General features: G+C 37.8%; 1 pseudogene; it reads left to right on the top strand.

The window, feature by feature from the left end:
- Positions 1-19,053, top strand: part of LOC142442299 (small kinetochore-associated protein pseudogene) — a 29,712-nt pseudogene extending 10,659 nt beyond the window's left edge.
- Positions 19,054-19,351: the final 298 nt, after the last annotated feature.

The following is a 19,351-nucleotide window of genomic DNA, read 5'->3' on the forward strand; positions in this document are numbered from 1 at the left end:
AAGCATTTCTTATATAATAATCATCTCTGGCAGTGTATGTCTGAACTACCTACTACACTTAAAGATTATAGAATTTAAAACTCCCATGAAAACAGTGAAAAGAAAGAGGAGCTCCTCTCCACAAGCCCCAGAGAAAGCCTGCATTTGTGCACGTAGGTGTGTGTAGGTGTATGAAATGGAATCAGATTGGAATGTAAATTGCATAAATTCTTTTCCATTGTCTAAGCCTCATCACATCCAGGATATACTTTCTCACTCATTATTCTGATTTAAACTACCAAAGTCTATTTCCCATTGAACATACAGGTAATATACTTTTTCAAAATGTGTCTGTCCTTTATCCTTCACAAATCATTAAGTTCAATGAAGTCAGTGATTATGATTTTATCTATTAAATTCTATCATTTATTTCACGTTCTTTTTTTATCATTTCTGGCATATTGTTGTTACTTGCCAGTTACAGTGGAATTCACAGAATAAATACAAGGAAATGACACATATATCTTCTAAAACACTTTGTTAAGTGTTATCAAGTTAAGTCCAAATCATATGGACCTTGTATGCCCCAGAATGAAACACTGCCAGACCCATAGCACCCTCATAGTTGTTGCTCTGTTTGAGTCTATTGTTGCGGGTACCATGTTAATCTCGCTCATTGAGAGTCTTCCAAGAACGATGGTGAAACTTTGTAATTTTGACAATGTTTCTATCCTAGTATTAAATATACATATTTAGTTTTTCATTATTAATTTGAGTAATTCATGCATTTTACTGAAATTAACTTAAATGTTATAGCTTAAAATAATTCTTTACAAATATTCAAGTAACAGGCAATTGGCAAGTACAACAGCCATCACTGTAAATGCAGTGTATGAGTGAGAATCATAACTGCCTACTATTTTTAAAGATAAGTCATTTTAAAGAGAAATTATAAGACTAAATCTATAGTGGCTGTAATGATGTGTTTGATAGATGAATCAATAGGGATCAAATTACTTCAGAGACATTGAGTTAGCTAATGACTGTGTCCAAAGAAGGAATAGCCTGACTTTGGATAGGAATTGAATCACTGGCCAGAAAAATGTATAACCCAGGAAATAAAAGAAGAGTTAGTTCTATCTTTAGGATTATTATAGTTATAATCTGAGCAGTGGTCTTAACTCTATGTTATTGAAGAGTTTCTTCATCTTTTATTTCAAAGTGAAACTTTTAAAATATGATGACATCATTTCCTTATGACTAACCCTTTCACAGGAGTCCAGTGCTGCAGTGGTTGTGCTCTGGGTTGCGATCTGATCCGCATGGTCAGCATCTCATCAACCACTAGCTCATCAACCTCCAGCAGCCCCAAGGGAGAAAGACCGGGCTTTCTACTAATGTGAACCGTTATAGTCTCAAAAACATACTGAGGGTCGCTATGAGTCAGCATGGACTATGATGGCAATGGGTCTGGTTTTTTATTTGTAACTCTTTAATACTCACCACTGACCACAAAATAGTAACAAGAATAAGAAAGCTAAAAACAAACTCATTCCAGTTAGTATGCTCCAACTCCTAAAAAGTACATAGGGTAAACTAGAACTATCTCACAGCTCTGTCAAGCAGATTGCCACAGCTTTCTCCTCCTAAGAGGCTGGTGGATTTGAACTACTCACCTTTCAGTTAGCAGATGAGTGATTTAACCACTGTGTTTACAGGTCTCCTGATTGTGTAATAAAGTCCACTGAAGACTCCTTATAGCTTCCAGCCATGACCATTGAGTCATTTCAAATTCACTGCGACGCTGTAAAAGATTTCCCAGGCTGAACTCTAGATGGGTATACCTGGCTCAGGGTATATTAAATTGCCTCATATATATGTGAAAGTTGGACATTGAATAAAGAAGACCTGAGAAGAATTCATTCATTTGAATTGTGGTTCTGGAGAATAAAATTTAAAGTACCATTAACTGCTAGAAGGAAAAATAAATGTTTGGGGAGAAAGCTCCTTAGAGGCAAGATTGGCACAACTTTGTCTTACATGCTTTGGACAAGCCATTCCCTAAAGAAAGACATCATGTTTGGTAAAGTAGAGGGGGCAGGAAATCCCTCAATGATATGAACTGATACAGTGACTATAAAATGGACTTAGCCATAGGAATTGTGAAGCTAGTGCCACCTTGGGCTCTCTTCCTTTCTCTTGTGCATAATGTCACTATGGCTCAGAACTAATTCCAGGACACCTGATAACAACAACACAGCCCCTTCTCCCTCTGAGCAGCTAGTGGGCTTGAACGGCTTGTAGTGAGCAGAACACATACTGTACAGCCCACTTTCCACAAAGCCTCCCAAACCAAAATTAAATCACTGCCATGATGTGACTCGGGTTTTTAGTGCCATTATAGAACAGGGTAGAACTGCCTCTGTGGGTTTCTGAGAATGTAATGATTTATAAAAGTAGAAAGTCTTCTCTTTGTCCCTCAGAGTGGCTGGTGGTTTGAACTGCTGACCTTGCAGATATCAGCCCAAAGTGTAGCCAGTACACCATTAGGATACCACCCCTGTGATAGTTGAATGCTTTTTGTCAACCTTGAATTTGTGTAAAAGTGTAGGGGTGGTGTGCAACCTGTCAAGTAGGCCACGGCCTGATGATGCCTTCTTGGAGGTATGGCCTTCTTGTAAGGGAGAAACTAGGAACTTCCCTCTCTCCCCCTTTGCCACCCTGCTTACTGGGATTTCTGTTTGTCTCCAGGGGCCGTCCAGTGGGCAACTTGACCCTGAGCCCTCTTTGTCCCACAATGTTTCTGCTGACCTTGCATCAGTATGACTCTGTACCCACCAGCCTCTGATTTTTCTGCTCCCTGCTTCATCTCTTTGTGCCATTGTCCTGCTTCTGCCATATTTAATTGTGCATGAGCAGAGTTTTTCAGCACATTTTTAATGCAGTTTTTGTAGTAAAATTAGGTGCCTCAGCTGCTATTCGGGTTGGCTTATACTTGAGTATATACAGTATGTGAATCTGAAGAGGAACTTATGGACCAGCATCGGATTCACGGACTTGAGGTGCACCGGGCTGAGATACCTTCTTGACATATCAGTACTACTTGATAGAAAGCTCTTTCTAATATATATACCAGATTTGTTTTTCTAGCCAACACAGACTAACACACACTCAAAGCTTAGTGTTTTAACTCAATAAACACTTTCACTTACAGGGCAAACAGTCAAAATTGCCATTTCTCTTTACTTTGCTAATGATTAAGTTAGTCATCTTCTAGAGGTGAGCTTATCCTTTTTAAAAGTTGTCTTTGTGTTTGTGTATGTGACAAAACAGATATTTAAATATTTGAAATGTTGACTTGAACTTTTCTTTCCCAAACCTTTCCATTTATAAACATACCAACATTTAAACAAAAAGTATCATTATAATCTGATTTCATTAATTTTTATTGGTTCATTGCAGCCAATATGCAACAAACATTTGTAATTTTAACATTGATATTTCACTTAATTTAAAATTTATATTAGAACATTTTCATTTGTTTTGCAAATAGCCATATATACTTCAAATTCTTTTCTAAACTCCTATTTAGTATCTTAAATCTTGAAGTCTTTTTTAAAGAAGAAATGTTTCAGAGATATATTTAAAAATTAAAGTGTATAAACCTCTACACGTTGGCAATGCCTACTTTAATATAAGGAAAGAAATGTTCCAGAATCTGAAGATATTTGCATTTGGTTTTCACTAACAACCTAATTTTTCACTCTTGCAGGTAAGCACTGGGGCATTCCTATCGCTGTGATTCATTGATACAGATGCACTTAATCACATGGTAGTATTAATAATTTTTGTAACACTTTATACCTTAGTGATTTTAAGAGGTCAACATTCATCATTCTGCAACTTCTTGGAAAGTGTTTCTGAGAGAAAAGCTAAGCCTGAATTGATTTCTCAACTTTATTAAAGCATGAACACACTAGTAATATGTAATTGGTCACGCCTGCCTCTCATCTGCATTTACCTTGGAGTGTGTTCTCTTTTCGAAGTAGGTAAAAAGAGTTATGAATTTGCTAAATATATTGACACGTTACAAAGCATCTACAGGAAAATGGCCAGGATTTGAAGATGCCTGGAAATTCTATGGGAGAGAAATAGTTGTCACAACCAAAGTTTAACTGGACAAGAAAATGATTAATGACATATGATAATAATTTTAAATATTGAGAACAAGATACTTGGAACATGCCTTTTATCTCTGATGGGTAGTTGCATCTTTATTGTCACCAAGTACATGTCTAGGCTGAAGTCGGGATGGAGAGGTGCCTAAAACTATCGCAGAGCAGCGAGAAACAGAGCAGCCCATCATTGCCCACTTTGCCATCATTGCAGAAACACTGCCCCCCAACTGAATCTTCTGAAACTTTAGTATACATACAAAGCACCTGTGAACTTCGTTAAAGGGATATTGTGATTCAGCAGATCTCGAGTGTGATCAAGATTACGTGTTTATCGCACACTTAGGGTCTTATATGATACCACTATTGCTTCCCTAGAAGGAGACAGCGCCAAATTACCCACTAGCCAAGGCTGTCACAGGTTTACTTGAGCTCATTTATTTGCAGTGACTACTTTCACCTTTTTTTCCCCACTACATTAATGATGTAACTTCCAGATATGGCTGACATCTGTCTGTCTCCCAACTTCAATGCACTTTCCAACAAAACCAAAGCCTCTTCCAAATTTAGGCTCCCTCATAGGGAGTGCCCACTAACCAATCTAAGCATGGGCTTACTGGATCTTCTTTATTTGTTTGTAGTATACAGTTTCACATGTTTTTCTACATTCAGATGCAGGATAGAAATGAGAGAGCATGTATTGAAGACCAGAATTCTGAATTGAAATCTGCTTAGAATGAAACTTCTATTGAGGAAGGAGGCTAGGGAACTTTTTGAGAAATTTGACTCTGTCCAAAGAAATTCTAAATCATTGAAGCTTGTGATTTGTTTGATTCTTTTTGGTGGAATTAGAGAAATAACGAGGAGTAGAATTACTGAAGATTATATCTGTTATAAACAAAAATTTGAAGTTTAGCTTTGAATTAGGCAAGCATGGAAAATAACTCTCCCAAGATCAGACCATACCAAATGAATCATAGCGATAGTAGTGGGAAAAAGCCAGGCAGCATTACTATGTGGTGTGTGTGTGTGTGTGTGTGTGTGTGTGTGTGTGTGTGTCAGAGGAGATGGGGGAGGTGGGGTTGGATTAGATTGGGTGGGAGGTATGATTAAATTGTTAGAGAACAGTCAGAGACAAATTATACTTAGTTGCAAATAAATTTAGTTGCAAATTGGACCATCTAGCAAAATTAATTGATTCCTCCACTCCTTTATCCCCACTAAACATTTGGGGGGTGTAGTTAAATAATTTATTCCGTCACTTGCTTTGGTGTTGAAATCCCTTAGATCTAGTCACAGGAGAGTTAGAATTAGGACCAAATGATAAAAAAAAAACACAAGAATATTAAATTAGTCAAATTCAACTAAGTGTAAAGAATTCCCTTCTTGAAAAATAAGGAGTATCTATAGAAAGTAAAGACTTGCTTTATACGACAATAGTGCAAATGCAGTAACAGGTACTCTACCTCTCCTAGGTGTTAGGAAGGGTTCCAGCTTTTGACTGAAAAATAAATCAAAATTATTTCCTATTTCAATATAATATGGTGCTAAAATTCATTGTAAATCAAGCATCACTTGGGTTTTATAATTTCATATTAGCAAACTGACCTTCCTTCTGCACACAGTACTCCACAGATACATTTAGAGATGTCACCTCCCCTCCGCAATCTGAAATCTCAGGTGGCTCAGTGACTAAACTGACAAGGTATGTCATGTTCTTTAGTTATTTACACACAATGTAATTCATCCTTTTTGAATAATTGCTGAATATATTAATATAGTGAATATATTAATCAGCCTTTAGGTACTCATGTTACCGCTTGTCTGTCAGTTTGTCCTACTGTGGGGTTTTGTGTGTTACTGTGATGCCAGAAGCTATGTCACTGGTATTTCAAATGCCAGCGGGGTTGCCCAAAGTGATCAGGTTTCAGCGAAGCTTCCAAACTAAGAGCAGACTACGGAGAAGAAAGAGGCTGTCCATTTCTGAGAAACGGATAGTATTGAAACATTGTCAGATACTGAAAACATCTTAAATAGGAGCAGAATATTGGCAGAGCTAGTGCCAGAAGATGGGTCCCTCAGGCCAGAAGGCATTCAAAATACGACTGAGGAGGAGCTGCCTTCTCAAAGTAGAGTCAATCATAATGACATGGATGGAGTAAAGCCTGTAGGAGTAAAGCCTGCAGGACCTTACTCTTCTGTGGGGGCATAACCCAAAGACAACACTGTACTTCTAGATTGAGTTTGCAATGTCCTAGAATGTCAGTCATCATTCATTGTATTTCATTTTGAAGTCTTTTTCTTAAATCATTTTTTGGGGTTCATATAACTCTTATCACAATCCATACATACATAAATTGTGTCAAGCACACTTATACATTCATTGCCCTCATCATTCTCAAAATTCGCTTTCTGCTTGGATTCCTGGAATCAGCTCCTCATTTTCATTTTCCCCCTCTCCCTCCCTCCCTCCCCGCTCCACCTTCCCTCATGAACCCTTAATAATTTTTCAGTTATTATTTTATCTTATTTTACAATGCCCAGCATCTCCCTTCACCAACTTTTCTGTTGCCCATCCTCCAGAGAGGACGTTATATAGAGATCCTTGTGATCAGTTCTCCCTTTCTACCCCCCACCCCTTTCCCTCTCAGTATCACTACTCTCACCGCTGGTCCTAAAGGGTTCATCTGTCCTGGATTCCCTGTGTTTCCAGTACCCATGTGTACCACTGTGCATCCCCTGGTCTAACCAGGTTTGCAAGGAATGTCTTTTAATTTCCCTAGATTTATTTTTTAGACAGTCTAATAATTAGCAGATCATTGGAGCTATTTCTCCTTACCTTGAGTTGTGTCATATCAGCAAATGATGTTCCAGAAGACTAAACTCCCACAGGCTTCACCCTACCCACATCCCATGATATCCTAAGAAAAAGTGAGCAGAAATGGACTGGCCTTGGCAAATTTGTATCACCAACACAAATGATTTATGAAAACAACCTAGAGGAATGGCATTGTATCCCTTCTTAAAAAGGACACTGCAAAATCAATCTAGAAGTATAATGCTGCCTATGAACTGATAATATCTATCCTCCTTTAGGGAATTCCAATCAATAAAAACTATTGTCCAGATTTATGCATCAGCTACTAGAAGTAGTGGCAAAGAAATTGAAGATTTCTATCAATGACTTCAATAGGAAATTGATCAAACATGCAATCAAGATTAATTGATAGTTATTGAGGATTGAAATATAAAAGGTGTAAACAAAAAGGAAGGAACTAATTGGAAAACATGGGCTTGGTGATAGAAATAAAGATGGACATTGCATGAATTTCAATACTTGTTCATAGAAAATACCTTTTTATCAACACAAAAAGTGCCTACACGCAGGAACTTCTCCAGATGGAATACACAGAAATCAAATGGACTCCAATTTCACCTTGAAAAGTCAGAATCTAAAGTCCAAGTAGCTATAGCACAAGGCCTGAGTCATCAAAGACAAAAAGGAAATTCGGTCAAAACTGCATGATTAAAATCAGATAAAGCTCAAAGAGGCATTCAATGAAAAGGTTTTGACCATTCTAATCAGACTTTTCATTTTAATCAACTATAATCATCTCTATAATGCGCTCTGTCTGACCAACAGGTTATTTCCTTTCCTCAATTGTGGTCAGAAGGAAATCATGGGAGGCTCACCATTACTAGATCAAGGATTCCAGAGAGGTACAGCAGGAAAGGAGGTGGGTGTGTGCTGTTGGGGGGAGGGGGGGCAGGAGCGTTGTGGGGGTGCAAAGGTTGAGGATAATAGAGAGCTCATATCAAGTAGTACTAAAAGGAAGGAAATGTTTGAAACTGTTTTGCTTGATTTTGTAATATTGCTTGAGATGACTGAACTGTTGAATGGTTTGGTGTCTGGATTATGTCCTAATAAAATGATTTGAGAAAAAAAAAAGAAACATGATTAGTAAGATACTAGGTACCACAGAGTCAGCAGTTTGAAACCATCAGCCCCTCTGTGGGAGAAAGATGAGGCTTTCTAATCCCGTAAAGTTACGATCTTGGAAACCCACAGGGGTGGATATACCCTGTTATATAGGGATACTAAGGGTGAGAATCCACATGATGGCAGTGTTCTTGATTTTGTTTTAAGGCACAATGTTTTTAAGTGCAATTTTATTTGTGTAGGCTAAATAATGCTGGAAAATAGCGTAAACACAACTTTGGATGAGTGAGGTATTTTTAATTCTATAAAATGAAAGGGAAGTTATTAAGGTACTGAATTTGACATATTCTAAATGAAAGCATGAATTAAATGATTAAAAACAAATAAACAAACAAAAACAATGTTATGGGGTTGAGTCCACTCCAGGACTCAACAGTTGTATTTGCAATCATTCTTAAGGAAATACATAACCAGGTGCAGTTGGGAGACTATGGACCATAAAACTCTAAGTAAGTAACCAAGTCCATACCGTAAGATCATTCGAGTTCAGAAATATTTTGAGAAGGGCTAGAGAGAGAGAGAGAGATGGAACAACTTTGGTCCAGGAGACTGAATGATGCATAGGCAGTTTTACATACAATATAGCATCAAATATGATGTGAGGGGTATTCTAATTTTAGTCTTGATCAAATATACTTATTTGGGACAGAATATCTTGGTCTTATTTCATACTTCACACACATACATCCTGAATAAAAGACATGATTCCAATTCTAGCAATCAACCTAAATGCTCAATTGACTGAAAGCTGCCACACAAAGGCATGCTGCTTTCTTTTTCAGATTTGGTTTGGTTGTTAATTCATGGAGTTGCATTAAAAAAAACAATGTTGATATTTATCTCAAGTCGACAGTTTGAGATTTAACAAGAGTTTTTTTTGGAGCAAAGTAGAAATGTTTCCTTTCCTATGTATAGTATTTCAACAACTCCTAGTCAACACAAATGCTCATAGACATTTTAAGTAAATTTAATGTAAAAGCTTATTAAATTATTTTTTTCTTCAGCATAATTTTCAAGGTTAGAAGCAGAATTCTGCATAAGTTTGTCATAGGTAAAGGAAAAATTTCCATTTCGTGAACTGTACTAAATGACTTAAATTAAAATTCTTGATAATATTGAATTTTATATAATTAAAATTTTCAAAAGGAGACCCCAAATAGTAATATATCAGAAAAACAATTTCTACCTCTATATTAAATGGTTCGCTTTTATATTTTATTGACCAATATTTGGAATTCATAAATACACCACAAGATAAATAAGAACATTAAGCTATAGTTAGACATTTAATCATGAAAGTTCACTAAAATATTTGTTATCTATATCTTTTTACCTCACTGCTGTCACATGGATTTTGACTCAAGGTAACCCTATAAAGTCTTTCTGAAATCATACATCTTTACAGAAGCAAACAGCGCCAACTTTCTTCTCAAATAGTTCTTTAGACAAAAATATAGATCTTGCCAAGTCATTCAGTGTGTCAATTGCAATTAGTTCCTTTCAATAAATTTATAACTGACAGTAAATACATATATTCCATAGAAAACAAGAGACAGGACTCTCTCACTCTCTCACTCACTGACTCACTCTCACTCACTCATTCTCTCACTCACTCACTCTCTCACTCATTCTCTCTCATTCTCATACACTCTCTCACTCTCTCACTCTCTCACTCACTCACTCTCTCTCTCACTCACTTACTCTCTCACTCACTCCCTCACTCTCACTCACTCTCTCTCACTCACTCTCATTCACTCTCACTCACTCTGTCACTCACTCACTCTATGTCACTCGCTCACTCACTCACTCACTCACTCTCTCACTCACTCACTTACTCATTCTCTCACTCACTCACTCTCTCACTCACTCACTCTCTCACTCACTCACTCCCTCTCTCACTCTCTCACTCACAGTCTCACTCACTCACTCACTCTCTACTAATTCACTCACTCTCTCACTAATTCACTAAAGGAAAAAAAAAGAAAACAAGAGACAGATTAAAGAGAACATATTATAAAAAGTCTAATATATGCTTTTATTTTGGTTATAAATAAACTCCAAATTAAGACTCTCTATTTTTCTTAATAGTTGCAATAACTGAAAGAATTGATGGGTTTGAATTGTGGTGCTGGGGAAAAATATTGAAAATACCATGGATGGCTAAAATTGCAAATGAGTCTGTCTTAGAAGTATGTCCAGAGTGTTTCTTAAAGGCAAGAATGATGAGATTTTGGATTCCATGCTTCACACATGTTGTCAGGAGAGACCAGTCCGTGGAGAAGAAAACCATGCTAGCTGAAGTAAAAGGGCAGCACAGGAGAGGAAGGCCCAGAGCCAGCAGGGCTGCAGTAATCGACTCTGCATAGGAGCAGTTGGGTGTTACAGAACTGGCAGGGTTTCCTTCGGTTGTGCATCGGGGCCGCTTAGGTAGGAACTGACTCCAAGCACATACCAAAAACAGGCTCATTCTTGATAAAGGAGAAACTTTATGGCATCGCGTCAATTCTGATTCATAGTGACAAGCTAGAACAGCCCCGTGAGTTCCCGAGACTGTAAGAGTACAAGAGTAGAAGAGTACAAGAGTAGAAAGCCTCACCTCTCTCTCCTGGAGAGGGTGGTGGTTTCAAACTGCTGACTTTGTGTTTGGAAGACCAGTGTGTAACCACTATGCCATCAGACACTGGACCGGATGGATTGACATAGGGACTGCGAGAATGGGCTCAAATATACAATTTGGAGGATGTTGCAGAATTGGGCAGTTTTCTGCTTTTCTGCACATTGGGTAGCTGTGAATCGGAACCGGATTGATGGCATCTCAGTGGTTCTGCATTGGACTGCTAAGTGAAAGGTCTGTGGTTAAAACCACCAGCCCCTCCTCAGGAGCAAGATGATGCTTCCTACTACAGTAAGGAGTTCTAATTTCAATTTCCAATAAGACCACATCTTTAACTAGTTAACAAAAGGAAAAGACACACTTCATATAGTCCTTAGCACTGTACAGGTAAATATCATTTGCGTACATGTGAAGGCACTTTTAAAACAATAAAAAATCCTCCTTTGGAAAAGAGATAGACATTTATATTCTGCATGATCATATCGATATAATCCATGCATTTAGTGTACATGTTGATTTCTCTTCCAAATATACCATTTCTTGCAGTGTTTTCAAAATGACTACCTTGTCTCCTTACTTCAGGATATCCACACAAAACGCAAAGATTTTGGTTAGCCAACTTTTAAATTTCTAAAAAGTAAATAATGGGCTATTAAATTTCTGGATTTTAGTAAGTGGGCACTAAACACTTCCAAGTTTTTATATTAAAAATCAATTTTCAGAGAATGGGCATCATTGAATTTAATCCAATCAAAATGCATTTGTCCTCCTATTTAAAAGGAGAGATGGACTGTAATTATTCAGCTGTTTGATGATATTAAATCAATGCATATGTTGATGCTTGGAGTTCTAGCTGAATTATAAAAACGTAGAGTCTTGCTCTTGAATTTTCCAAAGCAATAGGAGAGATCTCTGAAGGACAACAAAAGAATGGGAAAGTAGGGAGTTTGCTGCCACTGAAATAAATGCAAATTGCATCTTCATTCATTTCATTCACAGCAATCTGTCACCTTTTAGTTTCTCTTTCCAGATAGAAATAGGGGATAATACTGAAAATAGTAATGCATAAGTGGACAGGGCCTGGCCATTAAAATGTTTACCATTTCCACAGTGATGCCTGCAGATGTTACAAAATTGAAACTGGATAGGTGTTAGAATTGCTGCCGGTTTCTATTCATTTGAATGGCAGCAACCCAGAACTCTGCTTTATGGTTTCTTGCGGAGGGGCAATCCATTATCTTTTTTTTTTCCTCCCTAAGATCAAATAGTATTTCTGCGAGGATTACATCCTTGTGGTAAGCAGCATTGGAACCAATAGTATGAGGTATAAATGTCAAGCTCATTTCCAAATGCAACTTCTTTACAATTGCAGGGTTGACTTTGAAATTGAAATCCCAGCTCTGTAATTGATTTTTAAAAGTTTTGAATAGGAAACTATTCTTTCAAATAAACATTTGGAAAGTTCCATAGGAAACAAAAGTAGGAGAAATAAATGGTATGTTTGCTTATCATTTGGAATTCTTGGAAGGCTATATAGATGTCAAGTAATTGATATTTGCACACTAGTTTTGTGCAAGTAATTTGTTAGCATTTATTTGTTAATGAGCAAAAAATAAAGCATAGAGAGATGAAATAGCTTCTCCTAAATATACATAGTTATCAAACTGCAGTTATAGTTGTAAAATGTATTAGAATTTTTTAAGGTGGTGGGGGTTATTTTGAATGCTATACTTAACATAAAACCAAAATAAAACAGTTGTTTCTTTTTCAAATGTATAATTATTTTTTGCATTTAAAATCTTAATCAGAACAATCATTAAATATGTATGTATAACCAACTGAACCAAGCCTACCATCACATAAAGCTGAAGCTGCTGTAGTAAAATAATGGAATTAAAAATTATAGAATTTTACCACAAATTTTTGGAAATACATATTTTTGAAAAATCATATACATACATATGTAACAGGTAACAGCTGATACTTATTAATATGTCTGATTTTATCTACTTTAATATTATTTTCAGGCCAGTAGACACATGCAAGTTGCCTTGCATTTCCTTGCTTGCAGATTGATGACCTTAAATCTTAATTGGAAATCGTATGGAATAGGTCTGGTTGCTCTCTTTGTTTGTAGAGTCCCAGAATTCAGTGAATATATACAAGGATAAGTACCAATATATTGCTACCATGGTTTCAGTTCATGCCCACACAGACTTACTCCACACAAAACATGTGTAAACAGTGATTAGTGGATGACTGAATTCTCTGTGATTAGTGGATGACTAAAGACAAGTTCTCTTATTAAAACAGTAGTCTTAATCTCAATAGGATGCCTTAAATTTGGAGTAAAGAGGTCTTCTCAGAAGGTAATAGCCACTGGGCTTTGGAATTCCAAAGAGATAAGCTTGATAGATTTTATCAAAGAATAAAGAACAATTAAGGGAGGTTAAAAACTGAAAACTACATTGTGATAAAAAGTCAAAATGTTCTGCCAAGGATGTGTAAACCCCAAGAATACACCAGCTTATCCTTTGAGGGTCCCAAGGACTGGACACTCCAAGAGAATGCCATTGGGAACTGCATCTATCAACCCTTCAGCCTTGATGTTTTCTATTCAGGCTTCTTTTTATTATTAAATCTCAAAACATTATTTAAAAGAACACAATTTGCGTACCTTGACCGAGCCACGTCTGCTATCTTACTGTGAGGTACATTGAAGTGAGTAGTACTCTTCATGGAAGGAGTAGAGAGATTAAAGTTTGTAGAGAGAGATGAAAACTATCTGAAGATATAATAATCTCACATTTGGATAATTTTGTTTCACAAATATTTCTATTATTTTGGTTTTGACTTATCCTCTTTTTTCATACCTTAAAAATGGATCAGACATCAAGAATATCATCTTGGTAAATTAGATTGATGTCTGTTCCTCTTCCTATCATGTAGAAGCTTATCAAGGAGCATAGTTGAACATATTTTCACTGAGATTATTGATTACAAAACAAAGATTTTAGTTAATTAATTCATCAATCAATCAATTATATATCACATGAGTATGAGGTGACTTAAAAGTTCATAACAGTTCAGGTTCAACTCAGTTCTCAAATCTAAACTACCTGGAGACAATAAGCAAGACATAGAAACAAGAGAAATTAAAAAGCTAGTAGTGAGAGAAAAAGTGATAAGATTATACAGAAGAAAGTGATTTGGACAAGATAAGGCATCAAAAGCTAACAATATGTAAGGCCTGAAAAGGTCAGATCTTTTTCTGATTTGTCACTTGCTATATCATCAGGTCTAAGAAGAAAGGAAGTTGAGTCTTAAATGGAATATTGTATTGTCCACTTCCAAGCATAAAACATACATTTCACATTCATATTGGATTCATTTCCAAATCGTAAAACTCCAAATGCACTTCCTTTGAATCAATGCTATGCTACAGTATGAGGCAGCATAGAACTGCACCTGTGAATTTCCGAAGCTGTAACTCTTTATGGGAGTAGAAAGCCTTGCCTTTCTCCCTCAGAGCAGCTGATGGTTTGTAATTGCTGACCTTGCAGTTAGCAGCCCAATGCTTAAGCATAATGCCACCAGGCTTTTTTTCAAGCCCTGCTGAAACACTCAATGTCGTCCCATCATTGCTGACTCTGAGGGACTCCCTGTGAGTTTCTGAGACTAACTGCTGAGGGGAGTAGTAAGCCCAGCCTCCCTGCTGAGCGGCTGGTGATTTTGATCCACCTACCATGCATCATCCCCACAACACCAGGGCTCCTTTCCTGAGGCTTTTTAAGAGGAGATTAAATAAGAAACAAAAATCCAAAACTCAAGTTCAAGAATATTATTGAAAATGAGGAAATATTTTTGAAAAGTCAGTTTCTTTATTATTTCCCCCTATCTGATATATTAAGTCAATGAAGAATAGAATAAGGCATTTACATTTTTATTTTAAGTTGTTTTATAGACAAATCAGCTCGAGGTGAAATATCTTTGATTTTACTTTCTTAAGTCTATGAAGTTTAGCTCTTTGTTTTATGCAGTATTAGTTTCTGTTGAGTCTGTTAATTTTGTATGATTCTTGAATCTTTGAAAATAAGTGTCAAGAAACTTCAAGGTACTATAATTTTAAATTATCTAAACATTAAGATATCAAGCAATAATTGATTTCTCCCCCACCCCCAGGTTTTGGACATTTGGATGTGTGGGGGGGGGGGGGTGAGAGAGAGATTGCTTTTGTAGACTTAATCTGGTTAACACACTCAGAATATTTTCTTCAAAAGAAAAACTAATAAAACAATCACTACCCACATTATTTGCCTCTAGATTTCTTTCATGGAACAAGATAAGGTGATTCCCTCCACTCTAATTTGATGTTTTAAGCATCTGTGGATAATTATTCCATAGTCTTATATTTAAATTATTTTTAGAAGATCAGTTTTTCTAAATCTTTACAGAATGTTAGGCAAGACATTTTTAATAAAATCTGCATAAGAATATATAACCTCCCTAAAAATTCCTGAATACCAAATGTGAACTAAAATATATTATTCACAATGTAAATACAAGGTTGCAGTGTTGTAGTTCATGTATTCTTGATGGTCTTTGTTCTTTTGCAGTACTGTGGTGGCTTGCATGTTGCTGTGATACTAGAAACTATAACATCTATATTTCCAATAGCATAAGAGCCAGAAATATTATACTGGGTTCTGTAGAACGTTTAGACTAAGACACACCATAAAGAAGGATTTGGAAATGTTTCTAGTGAAAATCTTAGGGACAACAGTAGAACCTAGTCTGATACAGTACCAGAACAGTAGCCTATTAGGTGGTAAGACACCCAAAATGCAAAAGAAGAACTGTCTCCTCAAATTAGGTTGACCAAGGACATGGCTGACATAAAGTTTCTAAAGACTTTAGTTTCATCATAAGGGAACAACTTTTTAAAAGAGAAGAAAGATGTGAAAACACTTACTTATAATTAGAACATTGTATGCAAGCATAAATACAGTAAAAGTGAAAGTCTGCAAAACAAAATAGAATGGATAAAGATCAATATCCTAGGCATTAAAAACCAAACCAAACACATTCATCAAGTCAATGCTGAGTCATAGCAACCCCCTGTGGGTTTTTGAGACTGTAACTGTTCATGAGTATAGAAAAACTGTTTTTTTTCCTGTGAAGCTGCTGGTTGTTTCAAACTACCTACCATGGGGATGGCAGCCCAGGGCATAACCATTACAGCCTAGGGCTCCTGTCCTAGACACTAGGAAATGCAAATGCACATGGACTGATACTGGCAATTTTGAATTGTACAATTTTATGAGCTACCGTGGCAGGAATGGCAAATTGAACAGTAATGGCATTATATTTTTAAAGAAAAAAATTCAGTATCTATCTGAAGTGTAACACAGTTGGCAATAGATTAATATTCTTTTTTTCCTAAAGTTTATTTATTACATTGTTTTATTAGGGGCTCATACAACTCTTACCACATCCATACGTACATCAATTGTGTAAAGTACTTTTGAACATTAATTTCCCTCATCAATCACAAAATATTTGCTCACCACTTAAGCTCCTGGCATCAGGTCCTCATTTTCATCCCTCCCTCCCTGTTCCCCCTTCCCTCATGACCCCTTGATAATTTAGAAATCATTATCTTGCCTTGTCCAACATGTCCCTTCACCCACTTTTCTGTTGTCCATCCCCCAGGGAGGAAGTCACATGTAGATCCTTGTAATCTGTTTCCTCTTTCCAACCCACCCTCCTTCTACTCTCCCAGTATCGCCACTCACCCCACTGGTCCTGAAGCGGTCATCCACACTGGATTCCCTGTGTTTCCAGTTCCTATCTGACCAGTATACATCCTCTGACTTAACCAGACTTGCAAGGGAGAATGTGGATCATGATGATAGGGGGGTGCGGTGGGGAGGAAGCCTTTAGGCACTAGTGGAAAGTTGTATTTTTCATCATTGCTACATCGCACCCTGACTAGCTCATCTCCCCATCTCCTCCCCCAGACCCTTCTGTAAGGGGATGTCCAGTGGCCTACAAATGGGCTTTGAGTCTCCACTCTGAACCCTCACCCCCTCATTCACTATGATAAGATTTTTTGTTCTGATGATGCCTGATACCTGATCCCTTTGATATACCGTGATCACACAGGCACCAGATTAATATTCTCAATTTATATCAAGACAGTGATTAACACAGTTGTCGAAGTGGCCAGGTTCAGTCCACGTCCGTGGTTCAGATGTTAACCTGAGGCCTTGCTGCCTTTTGTAAATTTGGAAGTTAATACACCCAAATCAGCTGGATGATCATTGGCTGGGGCAGCAGAGACAGGTACATTCCAGATCAGCACCTTTGCATTGTGACTGGAGAGATAAATGAACCCAAAGTTATCAGGACAAATGGTAGATAAGATTGCAAATAGGATAGTTCCCAGGATTGGCTAGCAATATGGCAGGCCATTGGAAAATTCCAGAAGATCTAGAGGTGGATGAGCCTCATACAAATCCAGGAACAGGCAAGCACATTTTCCCATTGTTCATTTATAAAGGAAGTAGGCCACCCCACTTAGGAAACGTCTTTTCAATAGCAGTAGGGCTGTGATATAGGGGGGCTGCACTTGACCCTAATATTCTTATAACTGATTTGTTGCTCATAGCAGATCCCTTCTGATGCTAATTACATTATTTGGTAAGACACACACATCATGGGAGATTGGTAAACATTAACTACTAAACTAATGAGAATTCTGGCCTAGCCTAGTTACCCTTAAACCTAACTATCATAAGGAGTAAGTTATGTGTTACCAAAGTCGCAGTACAGTAGAACCCCAGACCTTGACACTAATCTGTTCTAGAAGGAGCACGGAGATGCGATGCATTCAAGTTCTGAGTCAATTTTTCCCCATAAGAAATAACTGGAAATGGAGTAATGTGTTCTCAATCACCAAGTTTTTACCCTAACCATGACTTTTTATACAAAACATCACACAGAATTTTCAAAATAAGTAAGTTCATAGTTAAATAATATAATTTAAACAAAAACCACAACATTAAAAAAGTTCCTAGCAGCTGCATTGTAGACCCTACTTTGAGACTGATGAAAATCTGGGTCTGTGGACACGGATGTGGAGAGGAGGGATGCAGAGAGAGTCATGGTTTGGAAGGGAAATCCCCTTCCATAAAAATCAACTGGTAGCTGCCTTTCAGAAGTTTTTCCCCTTCTTTATCTTTTCTCACTAGGACCTGGCTGGCTTTCTTTAAAAAACAAAAACAAAAAATAACCTGTCTAATGTGGTCTGCTGTTGGCATTTCCTTAACTGTTTTCTAAAAGAGTTTAGTAAATTATCACCAATATTTAAAACATTTTAACCAGTTCTTTACCATGATGATTCTTTTCAAAAAAAAACTCTTTTTTAGGTCCCATGTTTTTTAAATCTAAAAACAGTACAAAAAGCCACAAAAACTAAGAAAATTATAGCAGAACGCTTTGAACGCAGTCGCAAAAAGTTTAAACAACGGGTCCTAACAATGCCAACCAACACCGAGTGACCAAAAAACACGAACTGCTTTTGCTTATCAAAATCATCATGACCTGTGTGGGGAAGGTAGTGTAGGTGCTGCAGTGCCCCTCGGTGTTGAATGGCAGCTCGCCCGCAGACAGACAATCTCCAGTTATTTTTAAAGTCTATTACCCGTTAAGATCAAAGAGGTAGACTCCACTAAACGGCTTCATTCGGGCGATTCAGAGGCCGAGGTGACAGAAGTCCTCAAAGCAAGACGAGAGGGTGGACAGATGAGAGCTGCAGACCCTGCCATTAGGAAGAACACCAGGAGGAGCTACCAACCCTCCATTAAGCAGAACCCGGGAAAGGCGCTCAGGGGCAAGAACCGGCTCTGAGTCAGTCAACGAGCAGCTGCACTTGAAATTGACTGAAAATTGGGGAGAGTTCAAAGACCTCACTTAGAAGGTGGAGCTGCTGGAGACAGTTCAGGACAATTGTTTGGCCATTTTGGAGAGCAAAGGCATCCACCCAGGGATTGAGCCCTGGGGTCACAGCAGGAATCCAGTCCGGATCGCACAGACTCCGTGATGCCTTTGGGAACCTTTTTACGGAAACAGCCAAGAAGCAGATGGAAGAGTGACAGGCTGAAGACAAAAGAAGACGAAAGGACCGGATTCCCGGATTCCTCGAACAGCAAAGCATAGGTAGCAACAAAGTAAATGATTTTACAAGGGCCCTAGAAGAAATAGAGCAGCTTTTAGAAATTTGATGGAAATGAAGGGCGCATGGTTCACTCTGAGGAAGCCACTCAGGACATGTGCTTCTGGGCCAGGACCTGGGACTCACCATCCCCTGAAGGATGAAGGACAGGCTTATGCTGGAATGGCATTCCTTCTGAGGGAGATCATAGGGGCCTGGAGGCACAAATGGACCTCCTGGCCAGGAACAGCACTCCATTAGCATGGGGAGACTAAAGCAGCCACAGCCAGAGGCCCCAGGGATCACATTCACGTTTTTTGGAAAGAACACAGTTGTACAAAGGAGCAGGGTGCTGCATAGGCGACACC

This window comes from Tenrec ecaudatus, chromosome 3, assembly GCF_050624435.1.
Source record: "Tenrec ecaudatus isolate mTenEca1 chromosome 3, mTenEca1.hap1, whole genome shotgun sequence".
Classification (NCBI taxonomy): domain Eukaryota; kingdom Metazoa; phylum Chordata; class Mammalia; order Afrosoricida; family Tenrecidae; genus Tenrec; species Tenrec ecaudatus.